Here is a 24,303-nt window from a genome sequence, read left to right as displayed (position 1 = left end):
GTCGAATAGAGCCGAATAGGCCAAATAGAGACGAATAGAGAAAACAGAGCTGAATGGAGCCGAATAGAGACGTAAAGGAGCCATATAGAGCCGATTCGCACCTAATCGAGCTGAATCAAGCAGAATCACGCCGACTGTCACTGAATAGCGTCGAATCACATCGAATCACGTCGAATCGCGTCAGATCACATCGCTTTGTGTCGGACCGGGTCGAATCGCTTCGGATCGCATCGGATTGCATCGAATGTCGTCGAATCACGACGAATCACGTCCCATCACGTCCAATACCTTCGAATTGCGTCCAATCTCCTAGAATTCTGCTGAATCACGTCGAATCGTATGGAATCTCGTCTAATCTCTTTGAATCCCGTCAAATGCCTTCGGACCTTGTCGAATCCCGTCGAATCCTGTCCAATCGCGCCGAAGTGAATCGAATTGAACCAAATAGATTCAAGTAGGGTGGGTTTGGGTGGGGTGCAGTAGGCTTGGGTAGGGTAGGATAGAACAGAGTCCAACAGAATAGGAGAGAACAGAACAGAAGGGAAAGAATCCAGCAGAATAGAATAGAGGAGAAAAGAGTCAGATAGTGCAGAACATAGCCGAATTGAGGCGAATGGAGACAAAACAAGATGAATCGCGTTGAATCGCCTCGAATCGGGTCAAATCGAATCCATTCGAATAGATTAGGGTAGGGAAGGGTAGACGAGAATAGAGGAGAATAGTGCAGAATGGTGTGGAATGGATTAGAACGGAGCCGACTAGAGACGAATCGAGTAGAAAAGAGTCGAATAGAGCATAGTTGGGCCGAATAGGGCCAAAGAAGGCCTAATCGAGCAGAATCCAGCAGAATCGATGCCATTGGAGCTGAATGGAGCAAAATGGAGCCCAATCGAACCGATTCGAAGCGAATTGATCTGATTCAAGCCTAATCGGGTCGAATGGCGTGAAAATGCGATGACTCGAACAGAATCAAAGATTAGAGAAGGGGAGGGGAGCGGCTGGGAGGGTAGAACAGAACAGAATAGAACAGTACATAATAGAAGGAAGAGAATATAGCACAGTACGGTAGAGCAGAGAAGAGTAGAGTCGAACAGAGTGAAATAGTGCAGAACAGAGCTGAATAGAGCCAATTCTAGCCGAATCGAGCCCAATGGAAACAAAACGTGATGAATCGCGTCGAATAGCGTCCAATCGAATCCATTAGAATAGATTAGAGTAGGGTAGGGTAGGGTAGGGTAGAACAGAATAGAGTAGAATCGAGTCGAATGGAGTTGCATAGAGAAAACTAGAGTAGAAAAGAGTCGAATCGAGCCGAATAAGGCTGAACCAAGTTGAATTGAGTTGAAACAAGCTGAATCGAAGCGATTCAAGCCAAATCGAGCTGAATCGAGCTGATGGTGCCGAATGAGCCGATTCAAGCATCATCGCGTCCAATCCCATTGAAATGCTTTGACTCGAATCCAATTGAATAGATTCGAAAAGGTTAGGGTCGGGTGGTTTTTGATAGGGTAGACGAAAGTAGACTAGAGTAGAGTAGACAAGAGAAGTCTAGAGTAGTAGCCTAGACAAGACAGCTGGACTAGTCAGACTAGTGGTATAGATCAGTAGGCTAGACAACTAGCCTTGAAGAGTCCCCTTGCCCTGACAAGTCCCCTAAATTCTGAATCTGAACTACTCCCCTTGCCTTAACTAGTATCCTGAACTAGTAGCCTTGTCTGAACTAGTAGCCTTAACTAGTAGCCTTGCCTTAAGTAATAGTCTTAATGTCTACCCTTGCCTTACTAGTACCCTGAACTAGTAGCCCTGCCTTAACTAGGACCCTGGCCTTCACCAGTAGCCTTCACTAGTACCCTGGCCTTCACTAGGAGCCTTGCCTCAACTAGTACCCTTAACCAGTACCCTCGCATTAACTAGTAGTCTTAACTAGTACCTGGCCTTCTCAGTCCCCATAAGCCCTACCCTGGCCTTAACCAGCTGCCTTAACTGGTACCCTGGTCTTAACTAGTAGTATTCACTTGTACCCTTGAATCAACCGGTAGCCTAAACTAGTCGTCTTGCCTTAAGTAGTAGCCTTCACTTGTACCTTGCCTTAACTAGTATCCTTAACTAGTACCTGTGCCTTAACTAGTACTCTTAACTAGTACAGCGGCCATAACGAGTAGCCTGAACTAGTAGCCTTGTCTGAATTAGTCCCCTGAACTAGTAGCCTTGCTTTAGGTAATAGCCTTAATGTCTGCCCTTGCCTTACTAGTACCCTAAACTAGTAGCCAAGCCTTAACTACTACCCCTAACTAGTAGCCTTGCCTTAACTAGTACCCTTGCCTTAACCAGTTGCCTTAACTAGTACCCTGGCCTGAACTAGAAGTATCAACTTGTAAACTTGCATCAAAGAGTAGCCTTAACTAGTACTCTTGCCTTAAGGAGTGGCCTGAACTAGTACTCGTGCCTTAGCTAGTACTCTTAACTAGTACAGTGCCCCTAACTAGTATCCTGAACTAGTAGCCTTCTCTAAACTAGTCCCCTTAACTAGTAGCCTTGCCTTCACTAGTACCCTGGCCTCTCAAGTACCCTTAACTAAGACCCTGGCCTTCACTGGCAGCCTTAACTAGTACCCTTAACTAGTACCCTCGCATTCACTAGTAGTCTGAACTAGTACCCTGGCCGTATCAGTACCCAGAACTACTACCCTTGCCGTAACCAGTTGCCTTAACTAGTACCCTGGCCTGAACTAGTAGTATTCGCTTGTAATCTTGCATCAACTTGTAGCCTTAGCTAGTACTCTTGCCTTTACTAGCAGCCTTAACTAGCACCCGTGCCTTTACTAATACTCTCAACAAGTACAGTGCCCCTAACTAGTATCCTGAACTGGTAGCCTTGTCCTAACTAGTACCCTTAATTAGGGGCCTTAGCTTAAGGAATAGTCTTAATGGCTACCCTTGCCTCAACAAGTACCCTTAACTAGTACCCTTGCATTAACTAGTAGTCCTAACTAGTGCCCTGGCCTTAACTAGTAGTATTCGCTTGTAATCTTGCATCAACTAGTAGCCTTAACTAGTACTCTTGCCTTAAGCAGTGGCCTTAATTTGTACCTTGCCTTAACTAGCAGCCTTCACTAGCTCCCGTGCCTTTCCTAGTACTCTTAACTAGTACAGTGCCCCTAACTAGTATCCTGAACTGGTAGCCTTGTCCTAACTAGTACCCTTAACTAGGAGCCTTGCCTTAAGGAATAGTCTTAATGGCTACCCTTGCCTCAACAAGTACCCTTAACTAGTACGCTTGCATTAACTAGTAGCCTTAACTAGTACCCTGGCCTTATCAGTACCCAAAACTACTACCCTTGCCTTAACCAGTTGCCTTAACTAGCAGCCTGGAGTTAGCCAGTAGGATTAACATGTACCCTTGCATTGACGAGTAGACTTAACTAGTACTCTTGCCTGAACTGGTGGCCTTAACTAGTACTCTTAACTAGTACAGTGGCCCTAACATGTATTCTGAACAAGAAGCCTTGTCGTAACTAGTACCCTTAACTAGTCGCCTTGACTTAAGGAACAGTCTTAATGTCTACCCTTGCCTTACTAGTCCTCTTAACTAGTAGCCAAACCTTAACTAGTACCCTTAAGTAGTAGCCTTGCAAGGACTAGTAGCCCAGCCTTAACCAGTACCATTGCCTCAACTAGTACCCTGGCATTAACTAGTAGTCTGAACTAGTACCCTGGCCTTATCGCTACCCATAACTACTACCCTTGCCTTAACCAGTTGCCTTAACTAGTACCCTGGCCTTAACTAGAAGTATCAACTTGTAAACTTGCATCGAATAGTAGCCTTAACTAGTACTCTTGCCTTAAGGAGTGGCCTGAACTAGGACTCGTGCCTTAGCTAGTACTCTTAACTAGTACAGTGCCCATAGCTAGTATCCTGAACTAGTAGCCTTCTCTTAACCAGTAGCGTTGCCTAAAATAGTACCCTGGCCTTCTCCAGTAGCCTTAACTAAGACCCTGGCCTTCACTGGCAGCCTTAACTAGTGCCCTTAACTAGTACCCTCGCATTAACTTTTAGTCTTAACTAGTAAACTGGCCGTATCAGTACCCAGAACTACTACCCTTGCCGTAACCAGTTGCCTTAACTAGTACCCTGGCCTTAACTAGTAGTATTCACTTGTATTCTTGCACCAACTAGTAGCCTTAACTAGTACTCTTACCTTAAGTAGTGGCCTGAACTAGTACTCGTGCCGTATCTAGTACTCTTAACTAGTACAGTGCCCCTAACTAGTATCCTGAACTAGTAGCCTTCTCTTAACTAGTCCCTTAACTAGTAGCCTTCTCTTAACTAGTACCCTTAACTAGTAGCCTTGCCTTAACTTGTACCCTGGCTTTCTCCAGTAGCCTTAACTAAGACCCTGGCCTTCACTGGCAGCCTTAACTAGTACCCTTAACTAGTACCCTCGCATTCACTAGAAGTCTGAACTAGTACCCTGGCCGTATCAGTACCCAGAACTACTACCCTTGCCGTAACCAGTTGCCTTAACTAGTACCCTGGCCTTAACTAGTAGTATTCACTTGTATTCTTGCATCAACTAGTAGCCTTGACTAGTACTCTTACCTTAAGTAGTGGCCTGAACTAGTACTCGTGCCTTAGCTAGTACTCTTAACTAGTACAGTGCCCCTAACTAGTATCCTGAACTAGTAGCCTTCTCTAAACTAGTCCCCTTAACTAGTAGCCTTGCCTTAACTTGTACCCTGGCTTTCTCCAGTAGCCTTAACTAAGACCCTGGCCTTCACTGGCAGCCTTAACTAGTACCCTTAACTAGTACCCTCGCATTCACTAGTAGTCTGAACTAGTACCCTGGCCGTATCAGTACCCAGAACTACTACCCTTGCCGTAACCAGTGGCCTTAACTAGTACCCTGGCCTTAACAAGTAGTATTCACTTGTATTCTTGCATCAACTAGTAGCCTTGACTAGTACTCTTACCTTAAGTAGTGGCCTGAACTAGTACTCGTGCCTTAGCTAGTACTCTTAACTAGTACAGTGCCCCTAACTAGTATCCTGAACTAGTAGCCTTCTCTAAACTAGTCCCCTTAACTAGTAGCCTTGCCTTAACTTGTACCCTGGCTTTCTCCAGTAGCCTTAACTAAGACCCTGGCCTTCACTGGCAGCCTTAACTAGTAACCTTAACTAGTACCCTCGCATTCACTAGTAGTCTGAACTAGTACCCTGGCCGTATCAGTACCCAGAACTACTACCCTTGCCGTAACCAGTGGCCTTAACTAGTACCCTGGCCTTAACAAGTAGTATTCACTTGTATTCTTGCATCAACTAGTAGCCTTGACTAGTACTCTTACCTTAAGTAGTGGCCTGAACTAGTACTCGTGCCTTAGCTAGTACTCTTAACTAGTACAGTGCCCCTAACTAGTATCCTGAACTAGTAGCCTTCTCTAAACTAGTCCCCTTAACTAGTAGCCTTGCCTTAACTTGTACCCTGGCTTTCTCCAGTAGCCTTAACTAAGACCCTGGCCTTCACTGGCAGCCTTAACTAGTACCCTTAACTAGTACCCTCGCATTCACTAGTAGTCTGAACTAGTACCCTGGCCGTATCAGTACCCAGAACTACTACCCTTGCCGTAACCAGTGGCCTTAACTAGTACCCTGGCCTTAACAAGTAGTATTCACTTGTAATCTTGCATCAACTAGTAGCCTTAACTAGTACTCTTGCCTTAAGCAGTGGCCTTAATTTGTACCTTGCCTTAACTAGCAGCCTTAACAGGCACCCGTGCCTTTACTAGTACTCTTAACTAGTACAGTGAGCCAACTAGTATCCTGAACTGGTAGCCGTGTCCTAACTAGTCCCCTTAACTAGGAACCTTGCCTTAAGGAATAGTCTTAATGGCTACCCTTGCCTCAACAAGTACCCTTAACTAGTACCCTTGCATTAACTAGTAGTCTGAACTAGTACCCTGGCCTTATCAGTACCCATAACTACTACCCTTGCCTTAACCAGTTGCCTTAACTAGCAACCTGGACTTAGCCAGTAGTATTAGCATGTACCCTTGCATCGACTAGTAGACAACACTAGTACTCTTGCCTGAAGTAGTGGCCTTAACTCGTTCCTTGCCTTACTAGTAGCCTTAACTAGTACTCTGAACTAGTACAGTGGCCCTAACTAGTATTCGGAACTAGAAGCCTTGTCATAACTAGTACCCTTAACTAGTCGCCTTGCCTTAAGGAACAGTCTTAACGTCTACCCTTGCCTTACTAGTACTCTTAACTAGTAGCCAAACCTTAACTAGTACCCTTAAGTAGTAGCCTTGCATGGACTAGTAGCCCAGCTTTCACTAGTACCCTGGCCGTCACTAGTACCCTTGCCTCAACTAGTACCCTGGCATTAACTAGTAATCTTAATTAGTACCCTGGCCTTATCGCTATCCATAACGACTACCCTTGCCTTTACCAGTTGCCTGAACTAATACCCTGGCCTTAACTAGAAGTATCAACTTGTAAACTTGCATGAAATAGTAGCCTTAACTAGTACTCTTGCCTTAATTAGTGGCCTGAATTAGTACTCGTGCCTTAGCAAGTACTCTTAACTAGTACAGTGCCCCTAGCTAGTATCCTGAACTAGTAGCCTTCCCTTCACTAGTAGCCTTGCCTTAACTAGTACCCTGGCCTTCTCCAGTAGCCTTAACTAAGACCCTGGCCTTCACTGGTAGCCTTAACTAGTACCCTTAACCAGTACCCTCGCATTAACTCGTAGTCTTAACTAGAACCCTGGCCGTATCGCTACCCATAACTACTACCCTTTCCGTAACCAGTTGCCTTAACTAGTACCCTGGCCTTAACTAGTAGTATGAACTTGTACCCTTGCATCAACTAGTAGCCTAAACTAATACTCTTGCCTGAAGTAGTAGCCTTCACTTTTACCTTGCCTTCCTAGTAGCCTTAACTAGTACCCGTCCATTAACTAGTACTCTTAACTAGTACAGTGGCCCTAACTAGTAGCCTGAACTAGTCCCCTTGCCTTAGGTAGTCCCTTTTCCAAACTAGTACCCTTATTGAGTACCCCTATGGTAGGGTATGGTACAGTAGGGTGTCATAAGGTAGGGTAGCATACGGTAGAACAGAGAAAACAGAATCCAATAGAATAGAAGAGGATAAGTCAGGATAGGTTAGTTTCGTGTAGGGTATGGTAGAGTAGCATAGGATGGAATAGAGAAAAGAGAAAACGAGAATCCAATACAACAGAATCGAAAAGAAGAGACTAGATGAGGAAAGACTAGGGCGGGATAGGGTTCTGTCGACTAGAAGAGCGTAGAATGGTGTGGAATGGAGTCAAATGCAGTCAAACCGAGATGAATAGACTAGAAAAGAGTTGAATAGAGCGGACTAGCACCGAATAGGGACATATAGGGCTGAGTCGAGCCCAATCGAGCCCAATCAAGTCCAATCGACCAGATTCGAGCTGAATGGAGCCGAATGGAGCTGGAATGAGCCCAATAGAGACCAAGAACATGAGCCAAGCTAGATCGAGCCAAATCGCACCTAATCGCATCCTATTGCATCGAATCTCGTCAAAGTCCATCCAATCCCACCAAAACCCATCGAATCTCATGAAATCTCACCGAATCCCGTCCAATTGTGTCCAATCGGGTCGAATTGAATGCAATCGAATTCAATAGAACAGCTTAGAGTAGTGTAGGCTAGGCTGGGATTCAACAGGGTAGGGCACAGAGGACTAGACTAGAGAAGCATAGAGTAGAAGAGAAGAGAATACAAAGAGTAGAATGGAGTAGAGTGGAGTAGAGTAGACTAGTCAGAGTCGAGTAGTGCAGAATAGAGATGAATAGATCCAATTCGAGCTGAATCGAGTCGAATGGAGAGGAAATGAGACAAATCTCCATGAATGGAATAGATTAGAGTAGGGTGGGGGAGAAGAGAATAGAATAGTGTAGAATGGAGTCGAACAGAGTAGAATGGTGTGGAATGGAGTCGAATGAGCCAAATAGAGACGAATAAAGTAGAAAAGAGTTGAATAGAGCTGAACAGGGCCGGATAAGTTTGGATCGAGCCTAACGATGCTGAATCGAGCAGAATCGAGCCAAATTGACCCGATTCAAGCCAAAGAGAGCTAAATCAAGCCAATTCAAGCCTAATCCCATGGAATCGCCTTGAAAGGCATTGAATCGAATCGAATCGATTAGAGTAGAGGAGGGTAGCGTAGGAGGGGTTAGACTAGAACAGAACACAAGAGAAAGAATCGAATCGAATGAAGTAGAGACGAGTACGGTAGAATAGAGTCCAATAGAGTTGAACAGAGCCAAACAGAGCTGAGTGCAGCCGAATCCACCAAATTCGAGGTGAATCGAGAAGAATCATGTCGAATCGCGTTGAAAAGTGTCGAATCCAATCAAATAGTTTAGTGTAGTGCAGGAGAGATGAGGGTAGGGTAGGGTAGAAAAGAATAGATTAGAATAGAACAGAAAGAATAGAGAAGAGTAGACTAGAAGTCAAATCGAGTCAAATCCTGCCGAAACGAGCCGAATAGAGAGGAAAAGGGCCAAGTCCAACCGAATCGAGTTGAATTCGCACAAAAAGGAGCTGATTCGAGCCGATATGACCTGAATCAGGCCGAATCCCGTTCAAGTCTGTTGAATAGAATAGAACAGATTACCGCAGGCTAAGTTAGAGTAGGGTAGGATAGACCAAAATGCAGTAGAACAGAACAGGATAGAAGAGAACTGAAAGAATAGAATAGGGTCGAGTAGTGCAGAGTCTAGAAGAACAGAGTTGGATATTGCCGACTAGAGCAAAATAGAGCCCAAAAGACCCAACGTGATAGAAATCAAGATGAATGGTGCCGAATCCCGGGGAATCATGCTGGATCGCGTCGAATCCCGTTGAGTTGCATTGAATCCCATCCATTCAAGTCCAATCAAATCGAATCGATTAGAATAGACTCGAGAAGGGTAGAGTACAAGACAATAGAAGAGAGAAGAATACAGTCGGATGGAGTAGAATGGTGTAGAATGGAGTTGAAAAGAGATACTAGAGTTGAGGAGACTCATAGAGCCATATAGAGTTGAATAGAGCCTATTCAAGCTGAATAGAGCTGACCAGGGCGAAATGGAGCCGGTCAGAACTGAATCGAACCGATTGGAGCCCAAGAGGGATGAATGGAGTGCAACGGAGCCGATTGGAGCCGAATCGCATCGAAATGCGTGGAATCGAATCCAGTGGAATAGATTAGAGTAGGGTTGGTTAAAATAGAGTAGAAGAGAATTGAACAGAGTACAAGAGAATAAAAAGAATACAAGAGAATCGAGTCCAAAAGCTTAGAGCAGAGCAGAATAGTGTAGAGTAGAACAGAGTCGCATAGAGTCGAATCGAGCCAAATGGAGAAGAAACAAGGCAAATCGCGTTGAATCCCCTCGAACCAATTCCAGTCAATTAGGGTAGGGTGGAGTCAAATAGTGTTGAGTGGAGTAGAATGCTGTGCAACGCAATCGAATGGAGTCGAAAAGAGTCGAAAAGAGCCGAATAGTGCTGAAGAGGGCCGAAGAGGGCCGAATCGAGCTGAATTGAGCCAAATCCAGCAAATCGAGCCGAATGGAGCCGAATGGAGCCGAACCCAGCTGAATCGACACTCTTCGAGCCAAATGGAGCCGAATGGACATGAATCGAACCAACTCGACCTGAATCGTGTCCAAATTCATGGAATCGAATTGAACAGATTAGAGTAGGGGAGGTTCGGGTATGGCAGGGTGGAATAGGGCAGAGTAGCATAGAATAAAACAGAAGAGGATAGAAGAGAACAGAACAGTACAGAACGAATACAGAAAACAGTTTAGGCTAGAGCAGCGTAGAGGGAAACAGAGTAGAGTAGAATAGATTCGAACAGAGCTAAATAGAGCCAAACTGAGCCGAATCGTGTCCAAATGGGTTGAATCCAATCAAATGGATTAGAATAGATTAGAGTTGGGTAGCATAGGGTAGGGTAGACTAGAGTAGAATAGAACAGAACAGAATAGGAAGAAGAAAGAAAATAGAGAAGAGTAGACTAGAGTACGATAGAGTAGGCTAGTGTAGAATAGGGTAGACTCGAATACGGCTGAATAGAGCCGAATGGAGTCGAAATGAGAGGAATCACGTCTAATCGACTCGAGTAAATTAGAGTGGTGTAGGATAGAGTAGAGCAGAATAGTGTAGAATGGTGTGGAATAAAGAGTAGAATGGAGTCAAATAGAGACGAAAAGAGTAGAGAAGAGTCGAATAGAGCAGAATAGGGCCGAAAGAGGCCGAATTGAGCAGAATCGAAGCAATTCAAGCCAAAACGAGCCGAATAGAGCCAAATCGAATCGAATCGAATCGAGCTGATTCAAGCTTAATCACGTCGAATCCCGTTCAGTGCATCCAATCCAATCCAAACGTCTAGATTAGAGAAGGGGAGGGGAGGGTGGAATAGAATAGAGTAGAGTAGACTAGAAGAGATTAGAACAGAATAGAAGGAAAAGAATAGAGTAGAAAAGAGTAGGGTCGAATAGACTCGAATAGAGTCGAATAGAGCCGAATAGGCCAAATAGAGACGAATAGAGAAAACAGAGCTGAATGGAGCCGAATAGAGACGTAAAGGAGCCATATAGAGCCGATTCGCACCTAATCGAGCTGAATCAAGCAGAATCACGCCGACTGTCACTGAATAGCGTCGAATCACATCGAATCACGTCGAATCGCGTCAGATCACATCGTTTTGTGTCGGACCGGGTCGAATCGCTTCGGATCGCATCGGATTGCATCGAATGTCGTCGAATCACGACGAATCACGTCCCATCACGTCCAATACCTTCGAATTGCGTCCAATCTCCTAGAATTCTGCTGAATCACGTCGAATCGTATGGAATCTCGTCTAATCTCTTTGAATCCCGTCAAATGCCTTCGGACCTTGTCGAATCCCGTCGAATCCTGTCCAATCGCGTCGAAGTGAATCGAATTGAACCAAATAGATTCAAGTAGGGTGGGTTTGGGTGGGGTGCAGTAGGCTTGGGTAGGGTAGGATAGAACAGAGTCCAACAGAATAGGAGAGAACAGAACAGAAGAGAAAGAATCCAGCAGAATAGAATAGAGGAGAAAAGAGTCAGATAGTGCAGAACATAGCCGAATTGAGGCGAATGGAGACAAAACAAGATGAATCGCGTTGAATCGCTTCGAATCGGGTCAAATCGAATCCATTCGAATAGATTAGGGTAGGGAAGGGTAGACGAGAATAGAGGAGAATAGTGCAGAATGGTGTGGAATGGATTAGAACGGAGCCGACTAGAGACGAATCGAGTAGAAAAGAGTCGAATAGAGCATAGTTGGGCCGAATAGGGCCAAAGAAGGCCTAATCGAGCAGAATCCAGCAGAATCGATGCCATTGGAGCTGAATGGAGCAAAATGGAGCCCAATCGAACCGATTCGAAGCGAATTGATCTGATTCAAGCCTAATCGGGTCGAATGGCGTGAAAATGCGATGACTCGAACAGAATCAAAGATTAGAGAAGGGGAGGGGAGCGGCTGGGAGGGTAGAACAGAACAGAATAGAACAGTACATAATAGAAGGAAGAGAATATAGCACAGTACGGTAGAGCAGAGAAGAGTAGAGTCGAACAGAGTGAAATAGTGCAGAACAGAGCTGAATAGAGCCAATTCTAGCCGAATCGAGCCCAATGGAAACAAAACGTGATGAATCGCGTCGAATAGCGTCCAATCGAATCCATTAGAATAGATTAGAGTAGGGTAGGGTAGGGTAGAACAGGATAGAGTAGAATCGAGTCGAATGGAGTTGCATAGAGAAAACTAGAGTAGAAAAGAGTCGAATCGAGCCGAATAAGGCTGAACCAAGTCGAATTGAGTTGAAACAAGCTGAATCGAAGCGATTCAAGCCAAATCGAGCTGAATCGAGCTGATGGTGCCGAATGAGCCGATTCAAGCATCATCGCGTCCAATCCCATTGAAATGCTTTGAATCGAATCCAATTGAATAGATTCGAAAAGGTTAGGGTCGGGTGGTTTTTGATAGGGTAGACGAAAGTAGACTAGAGTAGAGTAGACAAGAGAAGTCTAGAGTAGTAGCCTAGACAAGACAGCTGGACTAGTCAGACTAGTGGTATAGATCAGTAGGCTAGACAACTAGCCTTGAAGAGTCCCCTTGCCCTGACAAGTCCCCTAAATTCTGAATCTGAACTACTCCCCTTGCCTTAACTAGTATCCTGAACTAGTAGCCTTGTCTGAACTACTCCCCTTAACTAGTAGCCTTGCCTTAAGTAATAGTCTTAATGTCTACCCTTGCCTTACTAGTACCCTGAACTAGTAGCCCTGCCTTAACTAGGACCCTGGCCTTCACCAGTAGCCTTCACTAGTACCCTGGCCTTCACTAGGAGCCTTGCCTCAACTAGTACCCTTAACCAGTACCCTCGCATTAACTAGTAGTCTTAACTAGTACCTGGCCTTCTCAGTCCCCTTAAGTCCTACCCTGGCCTTAACCAGCTGCCTTAACTGGTACCCTGGTCTTAACTAGTAGTATGAACTTGTACCCTTGAATCAACTGGTAGCCTAAACTAGTCGTCTTGCCTTAAGTAGTCGCCTTCACTTGTACCTTGCCTTAACTAGTGTCCTTAACTAGTACCTGTGCCTTAACTAGTACTCTTAACTAGTAAGCGGCCATAACGAGTAGCCTGAACTAGTAGCCTTGTCTGAATTAGTCCCCTGAACTAGTAGCCTTGCTTTAGGTAATAGCCTTAATGTCTGCCCTTGCCTTACTAGTACCCTTAACTAGTAGCCAAGCCTTAACTACTACCCCTAACTAGTAGCCTTGCCTTAACTAGTACCCCTGCCTTAACCAGTTGCCTTAACTAGTACCCTGGCCTGAACTAGAAGGATCAACTTGTAAACTTGCATCAAAGAGTAGCCTTAAGTAGTACTCTTGCCTTAAGGAGTGGCCTGAACTAGTACTCGTGCCTTAGCTAGTACTCTTAACTAGTACAGTGCCCCTAACTAGTATCCTGAACTAGTAGCCTTCTCTAAACTAGTCCCCTTAACTAGTAGCCTTGCCTTCACTAGTACCCTGGCCTCTCAAGTACCCTTAACTAAGACCCTGGCCTTCACTGGCAGCCTTAACTAGTACCCTTAACTAGTTCCCTCACATTAACTAGTAGTCTGAACTAGTACCCTGGCCGTATCAGTACCCAGAACTACTACCCTTGCCGTAACCAGTTGCCTTAACTAGTACCCTGGCCTGAACTAGTAGTATTCGCTTGTAATCTTGCATCAACTTGTAGCCTTAGCTAGTACTCTTGCCTTTACTAGCAGCCTTAACTAGCACCCGTGCCTTTACTAATACTCTCAACTAGTACAGTGCCCCTAACTAGTATCCTGAACTGGTAGCCTTGTCCTAACTAGTACCCTTAATTAGGGGCCTTAGCTTAAGGAATAGTCTTAATGGCTACCCTTGCCTCAACAAGTACCCTTAACTAGTACCCTTGCATTAACTAGTAGTCCTAACTAGTACCCTGGCCTTAACTAGTAGTATTCGCTTGTAATCTTGCATCAACTAGTAGCCTTAACTAGTACTCTTGCCTTAAGCAGTGGCCTGAATTTGTACCTTGCCTTAACTAGCAGCCTTCACTAGCTCCCGTGCCTTTCCTAGTACTCTTAACTAGTGCAGTGCCCCTAACTAGTATCCTGAACTGGTAGCCTTGTCCTAACTAGTACCCTTAACTAGGAGCCTTGCCTTAAGGAATAGTCTTAATGGCTACCCTTGCCTCAACAAGTACCCTTAACTAGTACGCTTGCATTAACTAGTAGTCTTAACTAGCACCCTGGCCTTATCAGTACCCAAAACTACTACCCTTGCCTTAACCAGTTGCCTTAACTAGCAGCCTGGAGTTAGCCAGTAGGATTAACATGTACCCTTGCATCGACGAGTAGACTTAACTAGTACTCTTGCCTGAACTGGTGGCCTTAACTAGTACTCTTAACTAGTACAGTGGCCCTAACATGTATTCTGAACAAGAAGCCTTGTCGTAACTAGTACCCTTAACTAGTCGCCTTGACTTAAGGAACAGTCTTAATGTCTACCCTTGCCTTACTAGTCCTCTTAACTAGTAGCCAAACCTTAACTAGTACCCTTAAGTAGTAGCCTTGCAAGGACTAGTAGCCCAGCCTTAACCAGTACCATTGCCTCAACTAGTACCCTGGCATTAACTAGTAGTCTGAACTAGTACCCTGGCCTTATCGCTACCCATAACTACTACCCTTGCCTTAACCAGTTGCCTTAACTAGTACCCTGGCCTTAACTAGAAGTAGCAACTTGTAAACTTGCATCGAATAGTAGCCTTAACTAGTACTCTTGCCTTAAGGAGTGGCCTGAACTAGTACTCGTGCCTTAGCTAGTACTCTTAACTAGTACAGTGCCCATAGCTAGTATCCTGAACTAGTAGCCTTCTCTTAACCAGCAGCGTTGCCTAAAATAGTACCCTGGCCTTCTCCAGTAGCCTTAACTAAGACCCTGGCCTTCACTGGCAGCCTTAACTAGTGCCCTTAACTAGTACCCTCGCATTAACTTTTAGTCTTAACTAGTAAACTGGCCGTATCAGTACCCAGAACTACTACCCTTGCCGTAACCAGTTGCCTTAACTAGTACCCTGGCCTTAACTAGTAGTATTCACTTGTATTCTTGCATCAACTAGTAGCCTTAACTAGTACTCTTACCTTAAGTAGTGGCCTGAACTAGTACTCGTGCCTTAGCTAGTACTCTTAACTAGTACAGTGCCCCTAACTAGTATCCTGAACTCGTAGCCTTCTCTAAACTAGTACCCTGAACTAGTAGCCTTGCCTTAACTTGTACCCTGGCTTTCTCCAGTAGCCTTAACTAAGACCCTGGCCTTCACTGGCAGCCTTAACTAGTACCCTTAACTAGTACCCTTGCATTAACTAGTAGTCTGAACTAGTACCCTGGCCTTATCAGTACCCATAACTACTACCCTTGCCTTAACCACTTGCCTTAACTAGCAACCTGGACTTAGCCAGTAGTATTAACATGTACCCTTGCATCGACTAGTAGACAAAACTAGTACTCTTGCCTGAAGTAGTGGCCGTAACTCGTTCCTTGCCTTACTAGTAGCCTTAACTAGTACTCTGAACTAGTACAGTGGCCCTAACTAGTATTCGGAACTAGAAGCCTTCTCTTAACCAGTCCCTTAACTAGTAGCCTTCTCTTAACTAGTACCCTTAACTAGTAGCCTTGCCTTAACTTGTACCCTGGCTTTCTCCAGTAGCCTTAACTAAGACCCTGGCCTTCACTGGCAGCCTTAACTAGTACCCTTAACTAGTACCCTCGCATTAACTAGAAGTCTGAACTAGTACCCTGGCCGTATCAGTACCCAGAACTACTACCCTTGCCGTAACCAGTTGCCTTAACTAGTACCCTGGCCTTAACTAGTAGTATTCACTTGTATTCTTGCATCAACTAGTAGCCTTGACTAGTACTCTTACCTTAAGTAGTGGCCTGAACTAGTACTCGTGCCTTAGCTAGTACTCTTAACTAGTACAGTGCCCCTAACTAGTATCCTGAACTAGTAGCCTTCTCTAAACTAGTCCCCTTAACTAGTAGCCTTGCCTTAACTTGTACCCTGGCTTTCTCCAGTAGCCTTAACTAAGACCCTGGCCTTCACTGGCAGCCTTAACTAGTACCCTTAACTAGTACCCTCGCATTCACTAGAAGTCTGAACTAGTACCCTGGCCGTATCAGTACCCAGAACTACTACCCTTGCCGTAACCAGTGGCCTTAACTAGTACCCTGGCCTTAACTAGTAGTATTCACTTGTATTCTTGCATCAACTAGTAGCCTTGACTAGTACTCTTACCTTAAGTAGTGGCCTGAACTAGTACTCGTGCCTTAGCTAGTACTCTTAACTAGTACAGTGCCCCTAACTAGTATCCTGAACTAGTAGCCTTCTCTAAACTAGTCCCCTTAACTAGTAGCCTTGCCTTAACTTGTACCCTGGCTTTCTCCAGTAGCCTTAACTAAGACCCTGGCCTTCACTGGCAGCCTTAACTAGTACCCTTAACTAGTACCCTCGCATTCACTAGTAGTCTGAACTAGTACCCTGGCCGTATCAGTACCCAGAACTACTACCCTTGCCGTAACCAGTGGCCTTAACTAGTACCCTGGCCTTAACAAGTAGTATTCACTTGTAATCTTGCATCAACTAGTAGCCTTAACTAGTACTCTTGCCTTAAGCAGTGGCCCTAATTTGTACCTTGCCTTAACTAGCAGCCTTAACAGGCACCCGTGCCTTTACTAGTACTCTTAACTAGTACAGTGAGCCAACTAGTATCCTGAACTGGTAGCCGTGTCCTAACTAGTCCCCTTAACTAGGAACCTTGCCTTAAGGAATAGTCTTAATGGCTACCCTTGCCTCAACAAGTACCCTTAACTAGTACCCTTGCATTAACTAGTAGTCTGAACTAGTACCCTGGCCTTATCAGTACCCATAACTACTACCCTTGCCTTAACCAGTTGCCTTAACTAGCAACCTGGACTTAGCCAGTAGTATTAGCATGTACCCTTGCATCGACTAGTAGACAACACTAGTACTCTTGCCTGAAGTAGTGGCCTTAACTCGTTCCTTGCCTTACTAGTAGCCTTAACTAGTACTCTGAACTAGTACAGTGGCCCTAACTAGTATTCGGAACTAGAAGCCTTGTCATAACTAGTACCCTTAACTAGTCGCCTTGCCTTAAGGAACAGTCTTAACGTCTACCCTTGCCTTACTAGTACTCTTAACTAGTAGCCAAACCTTAACTAGTACCCTTAAGTAGTAGCCTTGCATGGACTAGTAGCCCAGCTTTCACTAGTACCCTGGCCGTCACTAGTACCCTTGCCTCAACTAGTACCCTGGCATTAACTAGTAATCTTAATTAGTACCCTGGCCTTATCGCTATCCATAACGACTACCCTTGCCTTTACCAGTTGCCTGAACTAATACCCTGGCCTTAACTAGAAGTATCAACTTGTAAACTTGCATGAAATAGTAGCCTTAACTAGTACTCTTGCCTTAATTAGTGGCCTGAATTAGTACTCGTGCCTTAGCAAGTACTCTTAACTAGTACAGTGCCCCTAGCTAGTATCCTGAACTAGTAGCCTTCCCTTCACTAGTAGCCTTGCCTTAACTAGTACCCTGGCCTTCTCCAGTAGCCTTAACTAAGACCCTGGCCTTCACTGGTAGCCTTAACTAGTACCCTTAACCAGTACCCTCGCATTAACTCGTAGTCTTAACTAGAACCCTGGCCGTATCGCTACCCATAACTACTACCCTTTCCGTAACCAGTTGCCTTAACTAGTACCCTGGCCTTAACTAGTAGTATGAACTTGTACCCTTGCATCAACTAGTAGCCTAAACTAATACTCTTGCCTGAAGTAGTAGCCTTCACTTTTACCTTGCCTTCCTAGTAGCCTTAACTAGTACCCGTCCATTAACTAGTACTCTTAACTAGTACAGTGGCCCTAACTAGTAGCCTGAACTAGTCCCCTTGCCTTAGGTAGTCCCTTTTCCAAACTAGTACCCTTATTGAGTACCCCTATGGTAGGGTATGGTACAGTAGGGTGTCATAAGGTAGGGTAGCATACGGTAGAACAGAGAAAACAGAATCCAATAGAATAGAAGAGGATAAGTCAGGATAGGTTAGTTTCGTGTAGGGTATGGTAGAGTAGCATAGGATGGAATAGAGAAAAGAGAAAACGAGAATCCAATACAACAGAATCGAAAAGAAGAGACTAGATGAGGAAAGACTAGGGCGGGATAGGGTTCTGTCGACTAGAAGAGCGTAGAATGGTGTGGAATGGAGTCAAATGCAGTCAAACCGAGATGAATAGACTAGAAAAGAGTTGAATAGAGCGGACTAGCACCGAATAGGGACATATAGGGCTGAGTCGAGCCCAATCGAGCCCAATCAAGTCCAATCGACCAGATTCGAGCTGAATGGGGCCGAATGGAGCTGGAATGAGCCCAATAGAGACCAAGAACATGAGCCAAGCTAGATCGAGCCAAATCGCACCTAATCGCATCCTATTGCATCGAATCTCGTCAAAGTCCATCCAATCCCACCAAAACCCATCGAATCTCATGAAATCTCACCGAATCCCGTCCAATTGTGTCCAATCGGGTCGAATTGAATGCAATCGAATTCAATAGAACAGCTTAGAGTAGTGTAGGCTAGGCTGGGATTCAACAGGGTAGGGCACAGAGGACTAGACTAGAGAAGCATAGAGTAGAAGAGAAGAGAATACAAAGAGTAGAATGGAGTAGAGTGGAGTAGAGTAGACTAGTCAGAGTCGAGTAGTGCAGAATAGAGATGAATAGATCCAATTCGAGCTGAATCGAGTCGAATGGAGAGGAAATGAGACAAATCTCCATGAATGGAATAGATTAGAGTAGGGTGGGGGAGAAGAGAATAGAATAGTGTAGAATGGAGTCGAACAGAGTAGAATGGTGTGGAATGGAGTCGAATGAGCCAAATAGAGACGAATAAAGTAGAAAAGAGTTGAATAGAGCTGAACAGGGCCGGATAAGTTTGGATCGAGCCTAACGATGCTGAATCGAGCAGAATCGAGCCAAATTGACCCGATTCAAGCCAAAGAGAGCTAAATCAAGCCAATTCAAGCCTAATCCCATGGAATCGCCTTGAAAGGCATTGAATCGAATCGAATCGATTAGAGTAGAGGAGGGTAGCGTAGGAGGGGTTAGACTAGAACAGAACACAAGAGAAAGAATCGAATCGAATGAAGTAGAGACGAGTACGGTAGAATAGAGTCCAATAGAGTTGAACAGAGCCAAACAGAGCTGAGTGCAGCCGAATCCACCAAATTCGAGGTGAATCGAGAAGAATCATGTCGAATCGCGTTGAAAAGTGTCGAATCCAATCAAATAGTTTAGTGTAGTGCAGGAGAGATGAGGGTAGGGTAGGGTAGAAAAGAATAGATTAGAATAGAACAGAAAGAATAGAGAAGAGTAGACTAGAAGTCAAATCGAGTCAAATCCTGCCGAAACGAGCCGAATAGAGAGGAAAAGGGCCAAGTCCAACCGAATCGAGTTGAATTCGCACAAAAAGGAGCTGATTCGAGCCGATATGACCTGAATCAGGCCGAATCCCGTTCAAGTCTGTTGAATAGAATAGAACAGATTACCGCAGGCTAAGTTAGAGTAGGGTAGGATAGACCAAAATGCAGTAGAACAGAACAGGATAGAAGAGAACTGAAAGAATAGAATAGGGTCGAGTAGTGCAGAGTCTAGAAGAACAGAGTTGGATATTGCCGACTAGAGCAAAATAGAGCCCAAAAGACCCAACGTGATAGAAATCAAGATGAATGGTGCCGAATCCCGGGGAATCATGCTGGATCGCGTCGAATCCCGTTGAGTTGCATTGAATCCCATCCATTCAAGTCCAATCAAATCGAATCGATTAGAATAGACTCGAGAAGGGTAGAGTACAAGACAATAGAAGAGAGAAGAATACAGTCGGATGGAGTAGAATGGTGTAGAATGGAGTTGAAAAGAGATACTAGAGTTGAGGAGACTCATAGAGCCATATAGAGTTGAATAGAGCCTATTCAAGCTGAATAGAGCTGACCAGGGCGAAATGGAGCCGGTCAGAACTGAATCGAACCGATTGGAGCCCAAGAGGGATGAATGGAGTGCAACGGAGCCGATTGGAGCCGAATCGCATCGAAATGCGTGGAATCGAATCCAGTGGAATAGATTAGAGTAGGGTTGGTTAAAATAGAGTAGAAGAGAATTGAACAGAGTACAAGAGAATAAAAAGAATACAAGAGAATCGAGTCCAAAAGCTTAGAGCAGAGCAGAATAGTGTAGAGTAGAACAGAGTCGCATAGAGTCGAATCGAGCCAAATGGAGAAGAAACAAGGCAAATCGCGTTGAATCCCCTCGAACCAATTCCAGTCAATTAGGGTAGGGTGGAGTCAAATAGTGTTGAGTGGAGTAGAATGCTGTGCAACGCAATCGAATGGAGTCGAAAAGAGTCGAAAAGAGCCGAATAGTGCTGAAGAGGGCCGAAGAGGGCCGAATCGAGCTGAATTGAGCCAAATCCAGCAAATCGAGCCGAATGGAGCCGAATGGAGCCGAACCCAGCTGAATCGACACTCTTCGAGCCAAATGGAGCCGAATGGACATGAATCGAACCAACTCGACCTGAATCGTGTCCAAATTCATGGAATCGAATTGAACAGATTAGAGTAGGGGAGGTTCGGGTATGGCAGGGTGGAATAGGGCAGAGTAGCATAGAATAAAACAGAAGAGGATAGAAGAGAACAGAACAGTACAGAACGAATACAGAAAACAGTTTAGGCTAGAGCAGCGTAGAGGGAAACAGAGTAGAGTAGAATAGATTCGAACAGAGCTAAATAGAGCCAAACTGAGCCGAATCGTGTCCAAATGGGTTGAATCCAATCAAATGGATTAGAATAGATTAGAGTTGGGTAGCATAGGGTAGGGTAGACTAGAGTAGAATAGAACAGAACAGAATAGGAAGAAGAAAGAAAATAGAGAAGAGTAGACTAGAGTACGATAGAGTAGGCTAGTGTAGAATAGGGTAGACTCGAATACGGCTGAATAGAGCCGAATGGAGTCGAAATGAGAGGAATCACGTCTAATCGACTCGAGTAAATTAGAGTGGTGTAGGATAGAGTAGAGCAGAATAGTGTAGAATGGTGTGGAATAAAGAGTAGAATGGAGTCAAATAGAGACGAAAAGAGTAGAGAAGAGTCGAATAGAGCAGAATAGGGCCGAAAGAGGCCGAATTGAGCAGAATCGAAGCAATTCAAGCCAAAACGAGCCGAATAGAGCCAAATCGAATCGAATCGAATCGAATCGAGCTGATTCAAGCTTAATCACGTCGAATCCCGTTCAGTGCATCCAATCCAATCCAAACGTCTAGATTAGAGAAGGGGAGGGGAGGGTGGAATAGAATAGAGTAGAGTAGACTAGAAGAGATTAGAACAGAATAGAAGGAAAAGAATAGAGTAGAAAAGAGTAGGGTCGAATAGACTCGAATAGAGTCGAATAGAGCCGAATAGGCCAAATAGAGACGAATAGAGAAAACAGAGCTGAATGGAGCCGAATAGAGACGTAAAGGAGCCATATAGAGCCGATTCGCACCTAATCGAGCTGAATCAAGCAGAATCACGCCGACTGTCACTGAATAGCGTCGAATCACATCGAATCACGTCGAATCGCGTCAGATCACATCGCTTTGTGTCGGACCGGGTCGAATCGCTTCGGATCGCATCGGATTGCATCGAATGTCGTCGAATCACGACGAATCACGTCCCATCACGTCCAATACCTTCGAATTGCGTCCAATCTCCTAGAATTCTGCTGAATCACGTCGAATCGTATGGAATCTCGTCTAATCTCTTTGAATCCCGTCAAATGCCTTCGGACCTTGTCGAATCCCGTCGAATCCTGTCCAATCGCGCCGAAGTGAATCGAATTGAACCAAATAGATTCAAGTAGGGTGGGTTTGGGTGGGGTGCAGTAGGCTTGGGTAGGGTAGGATAGAACAGAGTCCAACAGAATAGGAGAGAACAGAACAGAAGGGAAAGAATCCAGCAGAATAGAATAGAGGAGAAAAGAGTCAGATAGTGCAGAACATAGCCGAATTGAGGCGAATGGAGACAAAACAAGATGAATCGCGTTGAATCGCCTCGAATCGGGTCAAATCGAATCCATTCGAATAGATTAGGGTAGGGAAGGGTAGACGAGAATAGAGGAGAATAGTGCAGAATGGTGTGGAATGGATTAGAACGGAGCCGACTAGAGACGAATCGAGTAGAAAAGAGTCGAATAGAGCATAGTTGGGCCGAATAGGGCCAAAGAAGGCCTAATCGAGCAGAATCCAGCAGAATCGATGCCATTGGAGCTGAATGGAGCAAAATGGAGCCCAATCGAACCGATTCGAAGCGAATTGATCTGATTCAAGCCTAATCGGGTCGAATGGCGTGAAAATGCGATGACTCGAACAGAATCAAAGATTAGAGAAGGGGAGGGGAGCGGCTGGGAGGGTAGAACAGAACAGAATAGAACAGTACATAATAGAAGGAAGAGAATATAGCACAGTACGGTAGAGCAGAGAAGAGTAGAGTCGAACAGAGTGAAATAGTGCAGAACAGAGCTGAATAGAGCCAATTCTAGCCGAATCGAGCCCAATGGAAACAAAACGTGATGAATCGCGTCGAATAGCGTCCAATCGAATCCATTAGAATAGATTAGAGTAGGGTAGGGTAGGGTAGGGTAGAACAGAATAGAGTAGAATCGAGTCGAATGGAGTTGCATAGAGAAAACTAGAGTAGAAAAGAGTCGAATCGAGCCGAATAAGGCTGAACCAAGTTGAATTGAGTTGAAACAAGCTGAATCGAAGCGATTCAAGCCAAATCGAGCTGAATCGAGCTGATGGTGCCGAATGAGCCGATTCAAGCATCATCGCGTCCAATCCCATTGAAATGCTTTGACTCGAATCCAATTGAATAGATTCGAAAAGGTTAGGGTCGGGTGGTTTTTGATAGGGTAGACGAAAGTAGACTAGAGTAGAGTAGACAAGAGAAGTCTAGAGTAGTAGCCTAGACAAGACAGCTGGACTAGTCAGACTAGTGGTATAGATCAGTAGGCTAGACAACTAGCCTTGAAGAGTCCCCTTGCCCTGACAAGTCCCCTAAATTCTGAATCTGAACTACTCCCCTTGCCTTAACTAGTATCCTGAACTAGTAGCCTTGTCTGAACTAGTAGCCTTAACTAGTAGCCTTGCCTTAAGTAATAGTCTTAATGTCTACCCTTGCCTTACTAGTACCCTGAACTAGTAGCCCTGCCTTAACTAGGACCCTGGCCTTCACCAGTAGCCTTCACTAGTACCCTGGCCTTCACTAGGAGCCTTGCCTCAACTAGTACCCTTAACCAGTACCCTCGCATTAACTAGTAGTCTTAACTAGTACCTGGCCTTCTCAGTCCCCATAAGCCCTACCCTGGCCTTAACCAGCTGCCTTAACTGGTACCCTGGTCTTAACTAGTAGTATTCACTTGTACCCTTGAATCAACCGGTAGCCTAAACTAGTCGTCTTGCCTTAAGTAGTAGCCTTCACTTGTACCTTGCCTTAACTAGTATCCTTAACTAGTACCTGTGCCTTAACTAGTACTCTTAACTAGTACAGCGGCCATAACGAGTAGCCTGAACTAGTAGCCTTGTCTGAATTAGTCCCCTGAACTAGTAGCCTTGCTTTAGGTAATAGCCTTAATGTCTGCCCTTGCCTTACTAGTACCCTAAACTAGTAGCCAAGCCTTAACTACTACCCCTAACTAGTAGCCTTGCCTTAACTAGTACCCTTGCCTTAACCAGTTGCCTTAACTAGTACCCTGGCCTGAACTAGAAGTATCAACTTGTAAACTTGCATCAAAGAGTAGCCTTAACTAGTACTCTTGCCTTAAGGAGTGGCCTGAACTAGTACTCGTGCCTTAGCTAGTACTCTTAACTAGTACAGTGCCCCTAACTAGTATCCTGAACTAGTAGCCTTCTCTAAACTAGTCCCCTTAACTAGTAGCCTTGCCTTCACTAGTACCCTGGCCTCTCAAGTACCCTTAACTAAGACCCTGGCCTTCACTGGCAGCCTTAACTAGTACCCTTAACTAGTACCCTCGCATTCACTAGTAGTCTGAACTAGTACCCTGGCCGTATCAGTACCCAGAACTACTACCCTTGCCGTAACCAGTTGCCTTAACTAGTACCCTGGCCTGAACTAGTAGTATTCGCTTGTAATCTTGCATCAACTTGTAGCCTTAGCTAGTACTCTTGCCTTTACTAGCAGCCTTAACTAGCACCCGTGCCTTTACTAATACTCTCAACAAGTACAGTGCCCCTAACTAGTATCCTGAACTGGTAGCCTTGTCCTAACTAGTACCCTTAATTAGGGGCCTTAGCTTAAGGAATAGTCTTAATGGCTACCCTTGCCTCAACAAGTACCCTTAACTAGTACCCTTGCATTAACTAGTAGTCCTAACTAGTGCCCTGGCCTTAACTAGTAGTATTCGCTTGTAATCTTGCATCAACTAGTAGCCTTAACTAGTACTCTTGCCTTAAGCAGTGGCCTTAATTTGTACCTTGCCTTAACTAGCAGCCTTCACTAGCTCCCGTGCCTTTCCTAGTACTCTTAACTAGTACAGTGCCCCTAACTAGTATCCTGAACTGGTAGCCTTGTCCTAACTAGTACCCTT

Source organism: Elephas maximus, chromosome 24 (genome assembly GCF_024166365.1).
Source record: "Elephas maximus indicus isolate mEleMax1 chromosome 24, mEleMax1 primary haplotype, whole genome shotgun sequence".
NCBI classification, from domain to species: Eukaryota; Metazoa; Chordata; class Mammalia; order Proboscidea; family Elephantidae; genus Elephas; species Elephas maximus.
This window is presented reverse-complemented; position numbering follows the sequence as displayed.